The following is an 18,625-nucleotide window of genomic DNA, read 5'->3' on the forward strand; positions in this document are numbered from 1 at the left end:
TAAATGTGCAAACGCAATAAAAAATGTATGTTCTGCTGCATTTTTCCTGCCAAAGCATGCTTTTTTTTAAGTGCACATAAAAAAGCAACTTGGGCACATATAGCCTAACTCTTTAAGCCTGCCCATGAATCAACACACAGAAGGTTGACACCCAAGTCTGCCTTTGTTGATCCCAGACACCAAAGAAACCATTGGGTTGAGTGTCAGAATCTGCAATCTGAACAGAGTCCAATGCTGACATGAGAGTCGGCGAAGTTTGTGCAAAACTCTTTGTGACATGGAGCCTGCATTATATTCTAAAGCTGCTTTCACAAATCTGCAGACTTCAGAGCTGAAATCTCTAATTGCTGACTCACAAGTACTTGGCTTGTTCTGGTATTTCTTGCCTTCACACCAGGCAAGGTCACAAACCATCGGTAAATTTACAAACAGCAAAAAAGGCAATGTTTGGGCACTGGCATTAATTTCTTTTCCATCCTACACCATACGATTACATCACGGGAACTACAATCCAAATTCCAAAATCATTGTGACGCTGTGTAAAATGTAAAGAAAACAAGAATACAAGATTTATTGTACAAAAAACTAAATAGTTTTCAAAGCCAGCTTACCCGTACACTCCTGTGTGTGGATTCCAGTATCAATCCAGAAGATAGTCCGCACGGAAAACCAGAGCAGGAGCCAGCCACGGGAAATCCAAATGAAAAAACTTTATAACTCCAGCGGACAAATTTGAGGATGCAGATATATATCTACAAGCGCCTTCTACATGGTCTATATAAAAGGTGCTTGTACGCCGAAACGCGTAGTCCAAGCAGGCTACCACTCCTAATCTCTTTCCTTCACTGCCCAGAAGTGTGGCTCCAATTTTATGGAAGTTTTTCAAAATAAAGATTTGCAAATGCAAAAAAATTTTTAATATATATCTGCATCCTCAAATTTGTCCGCTGGAGTTATAAAGTTTTTTCATCAAGATTTATTGTAGCCATATTTTATTTGCAACAGGACATGACACACAGATCAACAGGTGAAAATTAGACATTTTTCCATTGTAATTAAAAAAATTAACTCATTTAGAAAAAAGTTTGGACATGGTCCTGTCTTACATTGTATAGCATCTAGTGATGAGCGAGTACTAAAAAGCTCGGGTGCTCGAAGCTCGGGCCGAGCCTCCCAAGATACTCGTGTACTCGGCCCGAGCAACGAGCCCAATGTTATCCTATGGGAGACCCGAGTATTTTTGTGAAATGACCTCCCGGCAGCATGGAGAAACCCTAAAAATGGCACAAAAGTCTCAGAAGAGTGCTCAAATGACATGGCAACAGCATGGGGAAGACCCCTTGAAGCATTTATCACTCAAAAGTCACAGCTGTGAACAATTTTGTCCGCGTTTTACGCCATTTTTACGGACTCACCAGAAAACCTTCCAAAATGACCCCAAAATGATTTTTCATGGCGGAAATGTTAAGGGCACATACCCAATAGTGAGATAGATCTGGTGTATGTTACTTTTTGAGATTAATACATGAAAGATATTAAGTGAAAACATTGTGTGGCACTCCGATGTCCCTGAGAAGAGACGTACATGAAGGCCTCTTGAGTCTAATGTGCCCATTTTGAGGAAGTGAGTCTTTGTAGTATTTTCCTTTGCCAGGGCAGTCCAAAATTGTGAGGTTCACCAATGCCCCTGCATACAGACGTGCATGAGGGCCTCAAAACATTAAGTGTCCATTGTCAGGAAGTGGGTGTATTATAGTATAGCCCTTAGGCAGGGCAGCCAAAAATTGGGAGGCTCCACATTGTCCCTGGATAGAGACGTGCATGAAGGCCTTTAAACCTGAAGTGCCCATTGTAAGGAAGTGGGTGTATTTCAGTATAGCCCTTTGCCAGGGCAGCCAAAAATTGGGAGGCTCCACATTGTCCCTGGGTAGAGACGTGCATGATGGCCTCAAAACATTAAGTGTCCATTTTAAGGAAGTGGGTGTATTTCAGTATAGCCCTTAGGCAGGGCAGCCAAAAATTGGGAGGCTCCACATTGTCCCTGGGTAGAGACGTGCATGAGGGCCTCAAAACATTAAGTGTCCATTTTAAGGAAGTGGGTCTATTTCAGTATAGCCCTTAGGCAGGGCAGCCAAAAATTGGGAGGCTCCACATTGTCCCTGGGTAGAGACGTGCATGAGGGCCTCAAAACATTAAGTGTCCATTTTAAGGAAGTGGGTGTATTTCAGTATAGCCCTTAGGCAGGGCAGCCAAAAATTGGGAGGCTCCACGTTGTCCCTGGGTAGAGACGTGCATGAGGGCCTCAAAACATTGTTCCCATTGCAAAGGAGCGGGTCTCCTGTCGTTGTAATGTCCATTCTGCAAAGAATGGGCGAAAAAATTTACCACTGGGGGTATACCTGAAACAAAGACCTAACTATTGTAACGGTCATCATGATGGCGCATGAGGAGAAGGAGGAGCAGTCCAGCGATTATCCAAAGTCGAGAAGTGTACCCATGGGTGAGTGGAGGTACATGGCAAACTTTAAATTCCGCTCTCATTTGCTGGTGGTGTGGTGAAGTCTGGCCCAATCCAACCCTTGTTCATCTTTATCAGAGTCAGCCTGTCAGCATTTTCAGTTGACAGGCGGGTGCGTTTATCTGTAATGATTCCACCTGCGGCACTAAAAACACGCTCTGACAAAACGCTAGCAGCAGGGCAGGCCAGGACTTCCAAGGCGTAGAGAGCCAATTCATGCCACGTGTCCAGCTTGGATACCCAATAATTGTAAGGCACAGAGGAATGTCGGAGTACAGTTGTTCGATCTGCAAGGTACTCCTTCAGCATCTGGGCAAACTTAGGATTTCTTGTGGCACTACCCCGCACCTCAGGGGCTGTGGTACGTGAGGGGCTGAGAAAACTGTCCCACATCTTAAAGACTGTTCCCCTACCTCTGGCGGATTGGACTTGTGCCTCTCTCGGCTGTACGCCTCGGTTGTCCACTGATTCCTGACCTATGCCGCTAGCGTTTTGTGAGGGGAATGCTTTGCCTACTTCCGTGAGTATGGCCTTCCGAAACTGCTGCATTTTGGTTGACCTCTCCTCCACGGGAATAAGAGACAAAAAGTTCTCCTTGTAGCGTGGGTCTAACAGTGTTACCAACCAGTAATGATTGTCGGCCAAGATGTTCTTAACGCGAGGGTCACGAGACAGGCAGCTTACCATAAAGTCAGCCATGTGCGCCAGACTCTTAACAGCCAGGACTTCAGTAGCCTGACCAACAAGATAACTGAACATGCTGTCCTCCTCCTCCTCCTCCTCCTCCTCCTCCTCATCTACCCTGTCCTCTGGCCAGCCACGCTGAATCGAGGATATGACTGGTGTGCATGTCATATCCTCAATTTGGCCGGAGAGTTGCTCCATGTCTTCATCCTCCTCCTCGTCATAGTCCTCCACTGCACGTTGTGATGAGACGAGGCTGGGCTGTGTGTTATCACCCACACCCACTACTGTTTCTTGCTGCAACTCATCGCGCTCCGCCTGCAATGCATCATGTTTGTTTTTCAGCAGGGACCGTTTTAGAAGGCAGAGTAGCGGTATGGTGACGCTAATAATGGCGTCATCACCACTCACCATCTTGGTGGAGTCCTCAAAGTTTTGGAGGATGGTACATAGGTCTGACATCCATCTCCACTCCTCAGGTGTTATGTGTGGAGTTTGACCCATTTCCCGACGGCTTAGGTGATGCAGGTACTCAACAACTGCCCTCTTCTGCTCACATATCCTGACCAACATGTGCAGAGTTGAATTCCAACGCGTGGGGACATCACACACCAGTCTGTGAGCCGGAAGATGCAAACGGCGCTGAAAGCCGGCAAGGCCGGCTGAAGCAGTAGGTGACTTTCGAAAATGTGCAGACAGGCGGCGAACTTTTACCAGCAGATCAGACAGCTCTGGGTATGACTTTATAAACCGCTGAACCACGAGGTTGAGCACATGGGCCACGCATGGAACATGTGTCAGCTGGCCTCGCCTCAAAGCCGCCACCAGGTTCCGGCCATTGTCACAAACGACCTTTCCTGGCTTTAGGTTCAGAGGTGTGAGCCAGTGATCTGCCTGCTGTTTCAGAGCTGTCCACAGCTCTTCTGCATTGTGGGGTTTGTCACCTATGCAGATTAGCTTCAGCACAGCCTGTTGCCGCTTCGCCGAGGCAGTGCTGCAGTGCTTCCAGCTTGTGACTGGTGTGGAGGGCACAGTGGATGAGGATGCGCAGGAGGAGGAGGAGGCTGAAGAGCATGACATTCCGGAGCTGTAGAGTGTGGGTGAAACACTGACTGAGGTAGGGCCTGCAAACCTTGGTGTGGGAAGGACGTGTTCCGTCCCTCGCTCAGACTGGGTCCCAGCTTCCACAATATTAACCCAGTGTGCCGTCAACGAGATGTAGCGGCCTTGCCCACAAGCACTTGTCCACGTGTCTGTGGTTAGGTGGACCTTGGGTGAAACAGCGTTGTTCAGGGCACGTGTGATGTTTTGTGACACGTGGTTATGCAACGCGGGGACGGCACACCGGGAGAAATAGTGGCGGCTGGGGACCGAGTAACGTGGGACAGCTGCCGCCATCAGGTCACGGAATGCTTCTGTCTCCACCAGCCTAAAAGGCAACATTTCCAGCGCAAGCAGTCGCGAAATGTTAGCATTTAGAACTGTGGCATGTGGGGTGTTGGCAGTGTATTTGCGCCTGCGTTCAAAGGTTTGCTGAATGGATAACTGAACGCTGCGCTGGGACAAGGACGTGCTTGATGATGGTGTTCTTTCTGCGTAGGCAACTGCAGGTGCAGGAGTGGAGGAGGCTTGTTCGCAGGCAGCATGGACAGAGGATTGGCTCGCATGCACAACCAGCGAAGACGTAGCAGTGACATCAGCAAGCACTGCTCCTCGACTCTGTTGTACTTCCCACAAAGTCGGGTGCTTGGCTGACATGTGCCTGATCATGCTGGTGGTGGTCAGGCTGCTAGTTTTGGTACCCCTGCTGATGCTGGCACGGCAGGTGTTGCAAATGGCCTTTTTTGAATCATCTGGATCCAACTTAAAAAACTGCCAGACTCGTGAAGACCTAACATTTGTACAGGCACCTTGTGTCGTCGTGTTGTTCCGGGGAACGGTTGCCTGACTTCTGCCTGGGGCCACCACCCTGCTTCTTACTGCCTGTTGTGATGCTACGCCTCCCTCCCCCTGTGCACTGCTGTCCTCGCTCTGCATATCCTCCTGCCAGGTTGGGTCAGTTACTGGATCATCCACCACGTCGTCTTCCTCTTCCGCACCCTGCTCCTCCTCCTGACTTGCTGACAATTGTGTCTCATCATCGTCCACCACTTGTTGAGACACGTTGCCAACTTCGTGAGAACGTGGCTGCTCAAATATTTGGCCATCTGTACAGACGATCTCCTCATGACCCACTTCAATATGAGCTGGCGAGAGGCCAGAATGTGTGAATGGAAACGTGAACAGCTCTTCCGAGTGTCCAAGTGTGGGATCATTAATGTCCGAGGAGGACGTGTACTCAGCCTGGTGGTAGGAAGGAGGATCAGGTTCAGAAATGTGCGGTGCAGTATCACGGCTACTGACACTTGACCGTGTGGAAGACAGAGTGTTTGTGGTGGTGCCAATCTGACTGGAAGCATTATCCGCTATCCAACTAACAACCTGTTGACACTGGTCTTGGTTCAAGAGCGGTGTACTGCTGCGGTCCCCAAGAATTTGGGACAGGACGTGCGAGCGACTAGATGTGGCCCTTTGTTGTGGCGAAATTAGAGCTTGCCCACGACCTCGGCCTCTGCCTGCACCACCATCACGTCCACTTCCTTGTTCCTTGCCAATGCCCTTGCGCATTTTGCAATGCTGTGCACTGCTGACGTGTATATTCACTACTTGTGCGTTATATCAAAGTTTCTGGAAATTGCACACAAGTGCACCTGTACGCTGCCACCGACAGGCACACACGTGCGGTTTTTAAATGCAAGCACGGACGCACTAAGAACCTAACACAGGTTTTAGGAGCAAAAATTAAGAACTCTGACACTATCAGCCACTGCTGACTGACGTGTATTATACACTACACTTGTACGTTATATAATAGTTTGGTAAAAACGCACACCAGTGCACCTGTACGCTGCCACCAACAGGCACACACGTGCGGTTTTAAAAACCAAGCACGGACGCAATAATAACCTAACAGGTTTTTTTGGGGAGCGACAATTACAGTACAGACAAGTCAGACACTATCTGGACTGTTTTACACTGTGTACACCAGCCCCAGATATGAAGGCTGGTATACGGTCACCACTACCCTGCCTGCCTGCCTGCCTGTATACTGCTACAATAGTCCTGACAAGGACTCTTTTGGTCACTAGCCTGTATTCAGACCTGGCTATACCCTGCCTGTATATAGCAACAATAGTCCTGAGAAGGACTCTGCTACTGTACGCCGACCTGGCTATACCCTGCCTGCCTGTATACAACTAGAATAGTCCTGAGAAGGACTTTTGGTCACACTGTTTGCAGCCCTGCAACTGAAAAAGCTATAAAGGGCCGCAAAGCTTTCCCTGAATCAGCGACACTCTCCCTACACTCACTGTCAGAATAGCTGTGAGCAGAGCACAGCGCGCCGGCCTATATAAAGGCTCGGTGACGCTGTGCAGGCCGGCCAATCACTGCAATTCCACAACTAACAGGGCTGTGGCATTGCAGTGGTCTGCCAGCCAATCCCTGCATGAGGGCTGGCTCTCAAAAGAGCGCCAACATGCAGAAATGAAGACCACGAGTAAAGCACGAGTATCGCGAGATTACTCGGTCCCCGCCGAGCAGCCCGAGTACAGTGATACTCGTGCGAGTACCGAGTAGTGACAAGCATGCTCGCTCATCACTAATAGCATCCCCTCTTCTTTTCACAACAGTCTGTAAATGTCTGTGGCGGTAATGCGCTCGCAATCCAATGCTACTTACGTTGTTTTCCGCTCTGCTCCTTCCCATGTCGGGCCAGCCAGATGAGCCCTCAAGCAGCTTTTACACTCGGCTACATGTCCATGCAGTTTTCACATGACTATAAGGAACCGGGGTCGGTTCCTGCTGAGATTAAACCCTCCTGTGTCCTGCAGGGTTAATCTTCCCTGACCTATCCTGAAGCAGCGGGAGATTTATAAAGCAGCAACTCTCACCACTCCTTGCCCGAAAGTGCTGAATGAGTTAAGGACCCTTTTGGCTGTGATTACTCATAGCCCTTATTGCAGCTGTAGTATCTTATAATCACTCCCATATGCTATATTTACCCACTCCGGACTTCATTCCTTGCCGGTTATAGATCCTATATATTGACCAATTTGGAGGAACCTGTCTCTGGGAAGCTGAGGTGTTTGTTTATATTGCAGCTGAGAGGTTTCCAGCTGAAGAAGCCGTACAGTGCTATTTGTTGTGTCTTAACATCCTCATGTTGTTTTATTTCCAGTATCGAGACTAGTGTCTCGCTGGCCTACACACTAGCTAGGATGAGTTCTGGACCAGCGCGGGCCTAGGCACATAACATCGCGCAGGGAGAAAAAACAATCTAGGGATATTAGGGGGTGCAGGGATCAGACTCAGGTGAGTTTTAGGAGGTGACCCCGCTTCCCTTTCCCTGTCGCCAGGGCCTTCTGTTGTACCACTTTCCCTGATTTTCCTGTTGTTTTGCGCTTCTCACTAGGTGTCCTCTCGCACCTAGAGTGACAGCCTGACAGAAAATACTGCATAATAAAAAAAAGTAATTTGACGAGACTGACACCAAACACTTCATAGTAAAAAAAAAGAAGGTTGGTGAGCCTGTCGCCAGACACTGAACAGTAAAATATAAGATTGATGAGCTTGACATCAGATACTGTATAGAAAAGAAAAAAAAAGTTAGTAAGCCTGACATCAGCTACTAACTGGTAAAAAGAAGGTTGGTGTTCCTGGCACTAGACACTAAGTAGTAAACAAAAAGGTTGGCGATGCTGTCACCAGATACTGTATAGTAAAAAAGAAGGTTGATGAGCCTGAAAATAGACACAGTATATAAAAAAGATTAGCGCACCTGAAAACAGACACTGTATAGTAACACCAAGATTTTCCAGCTGACACCAGTTGCTGGATAATAAAAAAGAAGTTTGGCAAGTCTGACACCTACCACTGTATGGTAAAAAAGAAGGTTGGAGAGCCTGACACCAACCACTTTATAGTAAAAAAAAGAAGGTTGGAGAGCCTGACACCAACCACTTTATAGTAAAAAAAAGAAGGTTGGAGAGCCTGACACCAACCACTGTATAGTAAAAAAGAAGGTTAGCGAATCTAACACCAGGCTCTGAACAGTAAAATAAAAGATTGACAAGCTTGACATCAGATACTGAATAGTAAAAAAGGTTAGTGCTTGATTCCAGAAAGTGTCTAGTTAAAAGAAGGTTGGTGAGTCTGACACCAAACACTGCATAGTAAAAAAAGAAAGTTGGCAAGCCTGACAACAGACGCCGAAGGATAAAAAGAAGGTTGGTAAACTAGCACCAGGCACTGAATAGTAAACAAAAAGGTTGGCGATGCTGACACCAGATACTGTTTAGTAACAAAGAAGGTTGGTGATCCTGTAAACAGGTACTGTATAATAAAAAAGAAGATTGGCAAACCGGACACTGGGTACTGTAAAATAAGAAAGAAGTTTGGCGAGTCTAACACCAGACTCTATAGTAAAAAAGAGGGTTGGACAGCATGACAACAGACACTGTATAGAAAAGAGAAGGTTGGCAAGCCTGACACCAGACATTGCATAATAAAGAAAAGGTTGGCGAGCCTGACATTGCATAGTAAAGACAAAGTTGGCAAGCTTAACACTAGATGCTGCTTAGTAAAGAGAAGGTTGGCGAGCCTGACATCAGACACTGCATAGTAAACAGAAGGTTGGCTAGCCTGACACCAGACACTGAATAGTAAAGAGAAGGTTGGTGAGCCTTACACTAGACACTGCATATTAAACATGAATTGGCGAGCCTGACACCAGATATTGCATAGTAAAGAAAATGTTTGCAAGCCTGACACCAGACACTGCATAGTAAAGAGAAGGTTGGTGATCCTGACACCAGACACTGCATAGTAAAGAGGAGGATGGCTAGCCTGACACCAGGCACTGCATGGTAAAGAAGAGGTTGGCTAGCCTGACACCAGACACAGCATAGTAAAAAGAAGGTTGGTGAGCCTGACATCAGACACTGCATAGTAAAGAGAAGGTTGACGAGCCTTACACCAGACCCTGTATAGTAAAGGGAAGGTTGGCGAGCCTGACACCAGACACGGCATAGTAAAGAGGAGGTTGGCTAGCCTGACACTAGACCCTGTATAAAAAAAAGAAGGTTGGCAAGCCTGACACCAGACCCTGTATAGTAAAGAGGAGGTTGACTAGCCTGACACCAGACACTGCATAATAAGGAGAAGGTTGGCTAGACTGAAACCAGACACTAAAACCAAAGAAAGAAAGCGATCAGACTTCCTATATAAATATGATATTTATTGATGCAAGATATGAAGCACAGTGACAATCATACAAAAAGGGTGTACCATCCAGTGCGGACCACAAGTATAAAATAGATGGAGCCCAAATGTGTGGAACTTAACCCGAATAAGGTCTATAACCAATAGCCATAACACATGTGAAAAGCAATTCAGTATATAAACAGAGATCCATAAGGGCCCATTACGGGAGACAGGTAATGAAAAAGTACAGACATGCAATCAGCATATTAACATTGCTTACCAATAGTCTAACCGCACACACTGGACGCCACCCCACCCGACGGACGTGCGTTTCGGCGGATGCCTACGTCAGGGGTGGTGTCATGCCAAAAAGTGTGCCCGTATAAAAAGAGTCCTGGAGCCAATCAGCCGAAGGTAATCCTAATGACGCATGAGCGTCCATAGCGACGGTTCATCGCATCCACCGCCGCGTCACGAGCCAGGCAACGCCCCCCAGGTCACGCGGCAATCACATGACCGGGCGAGCGGCGCCCCCCACAAGATACAGCGGATGAATGCAAGGAACACGTCACCAACGGGTGCGCATGCGTACAACTACCAAAACGGCACTTAGAGATTTTATAGGTCTCCACACCACACAGATGTATAAATCCAATAACACAAGCCCGATCCATATGAAATCACATGTGGGCTAAGTGAAAGGAAGTATATACAATAAGGATACCCCACACCTACTCTCTCCATAATAGCAATACATATATATATATAATCATATCCTCAGGGAGATGGTGAGATAGAATACAACAATTCCAAAAACCTCTACACAAACAATGTCCTTAAATGAACGTCGTCGATGGTGGTGGGAAGAAATTCCTCCGTAATTGGTAGCAATTGCTTAGATGTTTCAACATGGCAGATGTAAATACCAGGCAAACAACACTGTGAAAATAATTAAAATAGTATTAAAACCATATAAAAACATGACTAAGAAAGTGCTTATAAAAAGGCAGAAAAACCGATATTTTCATTTAAACCCAAAGGTTGCACTGTTTTTAAAGTCCAAATCCATTTGGCTTCCAAACGTGCCAAATTAGTCCCAATTCTTCCTCCCCTGATATTGGTTTCAATGGAATCAATGCCACGGAATCTCAACAATGTTCCATCCGAATTATGGTGCATTTTAAAATGCTTCGGCAGAGTTTTTAAGCTAGAGATATCCATCTCATCAGCCGCGGCATTGATCCCATTCACATGTTCCCTGATGCGTATTTTCAATGGACGTGTGGTCAACCCAACATAGATCTTAGTACACGGGCAAACCGCATAGTATATAACCGCACAGGTGGTACAAGTGATGGATTTCCTTATTTTAAAGTTTTTTACCCCTGTTGAATCCAGGAAATGATCATGGCGATCCATATTCGTACATGCTATGCAATGTCCACATGGCCTGGAACCCACCAATCGTTTACCCAGGTCAAGGAAAGATGGAATTGATTCCTTCACCTCATAATGACTAGCAACCAATAAATCACGTAAGTTTTGGGACCTCCGTATAGAAATAAGTGGTCGTTCCGGAAGGATTTTAGACAAAACAGGGTCGGTCAACAAAATAGGCCATGCTTTTTCAAGGCAACTCCTCATATGTGAAAACCTGGAATGGTAATTGGTCACAAACCTCAGTGGTTCTGAACCACACGTTTTCTTGGGGGTATACAGCAGATTATCCCTAGAGGCATGTTTAGCTCTATTATGGGCCCGCTTAATTGCCCGCCTGCTGTATCCCCGTTCCAAGAATCTATCTTTAAGTTCTTGTGCGCGAAATTCAAACTCGGACTCGACTGAACAGATCCTGCGTAACCGCAGGAACTGTCCAGTCGGAACCGAGCCCACCATATAACCAGGATGCGCTGAGGCCGCATGAAGCAGCATGTTGCAAGATGTTTCCTTCCTGAATATATCAGTCTGAATCATATTCAGACTGTCCCTCCTCACTGTGACATCCAAAAAGTCCACAGTCCTCGTACTACACTGGTAAATAATCTTAATGTTCTTATCATTCTTGTTCAATGTCGCCATGAGCTCCTCTAGTTCACCCTCAGAACCCCGCCAGATCAAGAACATGTCGTCAATGTACCGTGTCCATAAAAGGACATGGCCCATTGACGACTCAAGATCCGGCAGGGAGAGGTCTCTCTCCCACAGCCCCAGGAACAGGTTGGCATAGGAGGGGGCAAAAGATGCCCCCATCGCTGTTCCCTGGAGCTGCAGATAGAAGGACCCCTTAAACACAAAGTAATTATGAGTCAGTGAAAATTCAAGGAGCTCCATAACCAGTGAGACGAAGACCGCGGACAAATTGGAGCCACGGAGGAAGAATTGAACCGCTGAGAGACCGTCAGCGTGGCGAATGTTCGTATATAACGATTCAATATCCCCAGTGACCATCATTGTACCATCCTCCATATATAGTCCGTCCATTTTTCTCAAGAAGTCACCAGTATCTTTGATGTAAGAGGGCAATTCCTCCACAAACGGGTGCAGTATTGACTCTATCCACCGGTTGATGTTCTCCAAAAAGCTCCCTCGACCCGACACAATGGGTCTGCCTGGTGGTGACTGTATATTTTTGTGCACCTTCGGTAAAAGATATAGAGTAGGGGCTACAGGTTCCGCCACCCACAGTGCCGAAGCCAGTTCTTTTGTGATAATATCATTAGACAGAGCATTATCTATGATTGTTCTCAACTGCGCCGAGAATGTGCTGAGAGGGTTAAAAGTTAATTTTTTATAACAAATTTTGTTATTCAATTGTTTAAAAGCCTCCCTCTCATACATCATCCTCGGCCAGATAACAACATTTCCGCCCTTATCTGCTGGCTTCAGCACTATGTCAGGCAGAGACCGCAACTCCTGTAATCGTTTCCGTTCCTCCTTGGTCAGATTATCATTCCTAATGGAAGTGGGGATTTTTTCAAATTCACCACTGACCACCTTTACAAACAGGTCCACACTCGTACAGGCAGATAATGGAGGAAACTTTTTGGATTTCGGACGAATGGAGAGAGGGATCTTACCTCCGTCTGTGGAGTTATGCTCAATAGCTAATTCCTCTAGTTCCCGTGATGCTGTTTGTTCCTCTTCTGTGGGGAAGAGGACATCAATATTAGCGTCATAAAAGTGTCTCCTGAAAATCATGGAATGGGCAAATAAATTAAGATCTTTTATTGCTGTAAATAAGTCAAATCTGGCTGCCGGAGAGAAGGTAAACCCCTTCTCCAACAAAGCCAGATCAACTGAGGACAATTGATGGTCACTCAAATTGATTACCTTGTGACTACCGCCACGCGGACGGTCAAACAGTTTATAATTCCGGTTCTTGTTGGAATAGGATGTAGTCTCCCTAGGAATCTGACGTCCAGATCTCATGGACAAGGATGATAGATTCGAGTCAGACATATCACTGACTGACGACCCAGAAGTGATGGATGTTGCTGGATTCTCCATCACAGGTTTTCTCCAAAAATATACTGTTCCGTGTTGATAATCCCGTTGATCACGGCCAAATTTATGTGTCTGGGTTTCCTGAATTTTCTTGACTACAGACTCCAAGGTCTTCTCCAATTGACCCTCATAAGAGGATAATTTCTCAATAGGACATTCAGACTTGTCCTATTGACGCGGCGGTGGCGCGGCGGTGGATGCGATGAACCGTCGCTATGGACGCTCATGCGTCATTAGGATTACCTTCGGCTGATTGGCTCCAGGACTCTTTTTATACGGGCACACTTTTTGGCATGACACCACCCCTGACGTAGGCATCCGCCGAAACGCACGTCCGTCGGGTGGGGTGGCGTCCAGTGTGTGCGGTTAGACTATTGGTAAGCAATGTTAATATGCTGATTGCATGTCTGTACTTTTTCATTACCTGTCTCCCGTAATGGGCCCTTATGGATCTCTGTTTATATACTGAATTGCTTTTCACATGTGTTATGGCTATTGGTTATAGACCTTATTCGGGTTAAGTTCCACACATTTGGGCTCCATCTATTTTATACTTGTGGTCCGCACTGGATGGTACACCCTTTTTGTATGATTGTCACTGTGCTTCATATCTTGCATCAATAAATATCATATTTATATAGGAAGTCTGATCGCTTTCTTTCTTTGGTTTTGGTGTTGTTCTAGCGATTTTTCCATGGTCCTTATATACCACACTTTGGATTTATAATATACTGGTGTAACATTTTGTATTAATATTATAATGGTGTGGATGTTGAAAAGTAACTTTATTACCAATTTTGCTGTGTTTTGCACAGGCACTTTCCTCTTTTTAACGGATATGGACTATCGGGCCAAGGAACAAGCTTGGCTCGGTCAAATTGAGCAAGTATTTGGTACAGTTGAGACAAGCATACCACTTGAAAGTGACTTAAAAATTGAGGATATTTTTAAAAATATGCAGCGGCTTTTGGTGAAACGGACCAAGCTGTGGTGGAATAGGGCATTTCTTAGTAAATACCTTTCCAAAAATCTTATACCCAGAGGTCTCAGGGTTCGTGTCATTCCCACATTTCCTGTGGTTGATGATGAATTCATCAGGAAATGGGAGGATGCATGTGGCAGTTGCTCCAAAATATTTTTGGAATTACTGATGGGTCTAAACTCCAATACCATCATGGAACTGGATAAGGAATTGGATGTGATACAGGCCAAATTCAAGTCTGAATGTCCTATTGAGAAATTATCCTCTTATGAGGGTCAATTGGAGAAGACCTTGGAGTCTGTAGTCAAGAAAATTCAGGAAACCCAGACACATAAATTTGGCCGTGATCAACGGGATTATCAACACGGAACAGTATATTTTTGGAGAAAACCTGTGATGGAGAATCCAGCAACATCCATCACTTCTGGGTCGTCAGTCAGTGATATGTCTGACTCGAATCTATCATCCTTGTCCATGAGATCTGGACGTCAGATTCCTAGGGAGACTACATCCTATTCCAACAAGAACCGGAATTATAAACTGTTTGACCGTCCGCGTGGCGGTAGTCACAAGGTAATCAATTTGAGTGACCATCAATTGTCCTCAGTTGATCTGGCTTTGTTGGAGAAGGGGTTTACCTTCTCTCCGGCAGCCAGATTTGACTTATTTACAGCAATAAAAGATCTTAATTTATTTGCCCGTTCCATGATTTTCAGGAGACACTTTTATGACGCTAATATTGATGTCCTCTTCCCCACAGAAGAGGAACAAACAGCATCACGGGAACTAGAGGAATTAGCTATTGAGCATAACTCCACAGACGGAGGTAAGATCCCTCTCTCCATTCGTCCGAAATCCAAAAAGTTTCCTCCATTATCTGCCTGTACGAGTGTGGACCTGTTTGTAAAGGTGGTCAGTGGTGAATTTGAAAAAATCCCCACTTCCATTAGGAATGATAATCTGACCAAGGAGGAACGGAAACGATTACAGGAGTTGCGGTCTCTGCCTGACATAGTGCTGAAGCCAGCAGATAAGGGCGGAAATGTTGTTATCTGGCCGAGGATGATGTATGAGAGGGAGGCTTTTAAACAATTGAATAACAAAATTTGTTATAAAAAATTAACTTTTAACCCTCTCAGCACATTCTCGGCGCAGTTGAGAACAATCATAGATAATGCTCTGTCTAATGATATTATCACAAAAGAACTGGCTTCGGCACTGTGGGTGGCGGAACCTGTAGCCCCTACTCTATATCTTTTACCGAAGGTGCACAAAAATATACAGTCACCACCAGGCAGACCCATTGTGTCGGGTCGAGGGAGCTTTTTGGAGAACATCAACCGGTGGATAGAGTCAATACTGCACCCGTTTGTGGAGGAATTGCCCTCTTACATCAAAGATACTGGTGACTTCTTGAGAAAAATGGACGGACTATATATGGAGGATGGTACAATGATGGTCACTGGGGATATTGAATCGTTATATACGAACATTCGCCACGCTGACGGTCTCTCAGCGGTTCAATTCTTCCTCCGTGGCTCCAATTTGTCCGCGGTCTTCGTCTCACTGGTTATGGAGCTCCTTGAATTTTCACTGACTCATAATTACTTTGTGTTTAAGGGGTCCTTCTATCTGCAGCTCCAGGGAACAGCGATGGGGGCATCTTTTGCCCCCTCCTATGCCAACCTGTTCCTGGGGCTGTGGGAGAGAGACCTCTCCCTGCCGGATCTTGAGTCGTCAATGGGCCATGTCCTTTTATGGACACGGTACATTGACGACATGTTCTTGATCTGGCGGGGTTCTGAGGGTGAACTAGAGGAGCTCATGGCGACATTGAACAAGAATGATAAGAACATTAAGATTATTTACCAGTGTAGTACGAGGACTGTGGACTTTTTGGATGTCACAGTGAGGAGGGACAGTCTGAATATGATTCAGACTGATATATTCAGGAAGGAAACATCTTGCAACATGCTGCTTCATGCGGCCTCAGCGCATCCTGGTTATATGGTGGGCTCGGTTCCGACTGGACAGTTCCTGCGGTTACGCAGGATCTGTTCAGTCGAGTCCGAGTTTGAATTTCGCGCACAAGAACTTAAAGATAGATTCTTGGAACGGGGATACAGCAGGCGGGCAATTAATCGGGCCCATAATAGAGCTAAACATGCCTCTAGGGATAATCTGCTGTATACCCCCAAGAAAACGTGTGGTTCAGAACCACTGAGGTTTGTGACCAATTACCATTCCAGGTTTTCACATATGAGGAGTTGCCTTGAAAAAGCATGGCCTATTTTGTTGACCGACCCTGTTTTGTCTAAAATCCTTCCGGAACGACCACTTATTTCTATACGGAGGTCCCAAAACTTACGTGATTTATTGGTTGCTAGTCATTATGAGGTGAAGGAATCAATTCCATCTTTCCTTGACCTGGGTAAACGATTGGTGGGTTCCAGGCCATGTGGACATTGCATAGCATGTACGAATATGGATCGCCATGATCATTTCCTGGATTCAACAGGGGTAAAAAACTTTAAAATAAGGAAATCCATCACTTGTACCACCTGTGCGGTTATATACTATGCGGTTTGCCCGTGTACTAAGATCTATGTTGGGTTGACCACACGTCCATTGAAAATACGCATCAGGGAACATGTGAATGGGATCAATGCCGCGGCTGATGAGATGGATATCTCTAGCTTAAAAACTCTGCCGAAGCATTTTAAAATGCACCATAATTCGGATGGAACATTGTTGAGATTCCGTGGCATTGATTCCATTGAAACCAATATCAGGGGAGGAAGAATTGGGACTAATTTGGCACGTTTGGAAGCCAAATGGATTTGGACTTTAAAAACAGTGCAACCTTTGGGTTTAAATGAAAATATCGGTTTTTCTGCCTTTTTATAAGCACTTTCTTAGTCATGTTTTTATATGGTTTTAATACTATTTTAATTATTTTCACAGTGTTGTTTGCCTGGTATTTACATCTGCCATGTTGAAACATCTAAGCAATTGCTACCAATTACGGAGGAATTTCTTCCCACCACCATCGACGACGTTCATTTAAGGACATTGTTTGTGTAGAGGTTTTTGGAATTGTTGTATTCTATCTCACCATCTCCCTGAGGATATGATTATATATATATATGTATTGCTATTATGGAGAGAGTAGGTGTGGGGTATCCTTATTGTATATACTTCCTTTCACTTAGCCCACATGTGATTTCATATGGATCGGGCTTGTGTTATTGGATTTATACATCTGTGTGGTGTGGAGACCTATAAAATCTCTAAGTGCCGTTTTGGTAGTTGTACGCATGCGCACCCGTTGGTGACGTGTTCCTTGCATTCATCCGCTGTATCTTGTGGGGGGCGCCGCTCGCCCGGTCATGTGATTGCCGCGTGACCTGGGGGGCGTTGCCTGGCTCGTGACGCGGCGGTGGATGCGATGAACCGTCGCTATGGACGCTCATGCGTCATTAGGATTACCTTCGGCTGATTGGCTCCAGGACTCTTTTTATACGGGCACACTTTTTGGCATGACACCACCCCTGACGTAGGCATCCGCCGAAACGCACGTCCGTCGGGTGGGGTGGCGTCCAGTGTGTGCGGTTAGACTATTGGTAAGCAATGTTAATATGCTGATTGCATGTCTGTACTTTTTCATTACCTGTCTCCCGTAATGGGCCCTTATGGATCTCTGTTTATATACTGAATTGCTTTTCACATGTGTTATGGCTATTGGTTATAGACCTTATTCGGGTTAAGTTCCACACATTTGGGCTCCATCTATTTTATACTTGTGGTCCGCACTGGATGGTACACCCTTTTTGTATGATTGTCACTGTGCTTCATATCTTGCATCAATAAATATCATATTTATATAGGAAGTCTGATCGCTTTCTTTCTTTGGTTTTGGTGTTGTTCTAGCGATTTTTCCATGGTCCTTATATACCACACTTTGGATTTATAATATACTGGTGTAACATTTTGTATTAATATTATAATGGTGTGGATGTTGAAAAGTAACTTTGAAACCAGACACTGCATAGTAAAGAGCAGGTTGGTGAGCCTGACACCAGACACTGCATATTAAACAGAAAGTTGGCGAGCCTGATACCAGACATTGCATAATAAAGAGAATGTTAGCAAGCCTGACACCAGACACTGCATAGTAAAGAGATGGTTGGTGAACCTGACATCAGATGTTGCATATTAAAGAGAAGGTTGATGAGCCTGACAACAGACACTGCAAAGTAAAGAGAAGGTTGGTGAGCCTGACACCAGACACTGCGTAGCAAAGAGGAGGTTGGCTAGCCTGACACGAGACACTGCATATTAACAAGAAGGTTGGCTAGCCTGACACCAGACACTGCATATTAAAGAGAAGGTTGGTGAGCGTGACACCAGACACTGCATCTTAAAGAGAAGGTTGTGAAGCCTGGCACCAGACACTGCATAGTAAAGAGAAGGTTGGTGAGCCTGATACCGGACATTGCATAATAAAGAGAAAGTTGGCGAAGTGGACATCAGATACAGTATAGTAATAAAAAATGTTGGAGAGTCTACCAGACATTGTATAGTAAGAAAGGGTGGCGAGCCTGACACCAGACACCTTATAGTAGAAAAGAAGA

General features: G+C 45.6%; 1 protein-coding gene across 6 annotated transcripts in view; it reads left to right on the forward strand.

The window, feature by feature from the left end:
• The window catches only part of FAM184A (family with sequence similarity 184 member A), a 321,551-nt gene that overhangs the window by 218,344 nt on the left and 84,582 nt on the right, over window positions 1–18,625 (forward strand). The gene's annotated exons all lie outside the window — the stretch shown is intronic.

The sequence above is a fragment of the Anomaloglossus baeobatrachus genome, chromosome 3 (genome assembly GCF_048569485.1).
Source record: "Anomaloglossus baeobatrachus isolate aAnoBae1 chromosome 3, aAnoBae1.hap1, whole genome shotgun sequence".
In the NCBI taxonomy this organism is placed as follows: domain Eukaryota; kingdom Metazoa; phylum Chordata; class Amphibia; order Anura; family Aromobatidae; genus Anomaloglossus; species Anomaloglossus baeobatrachus.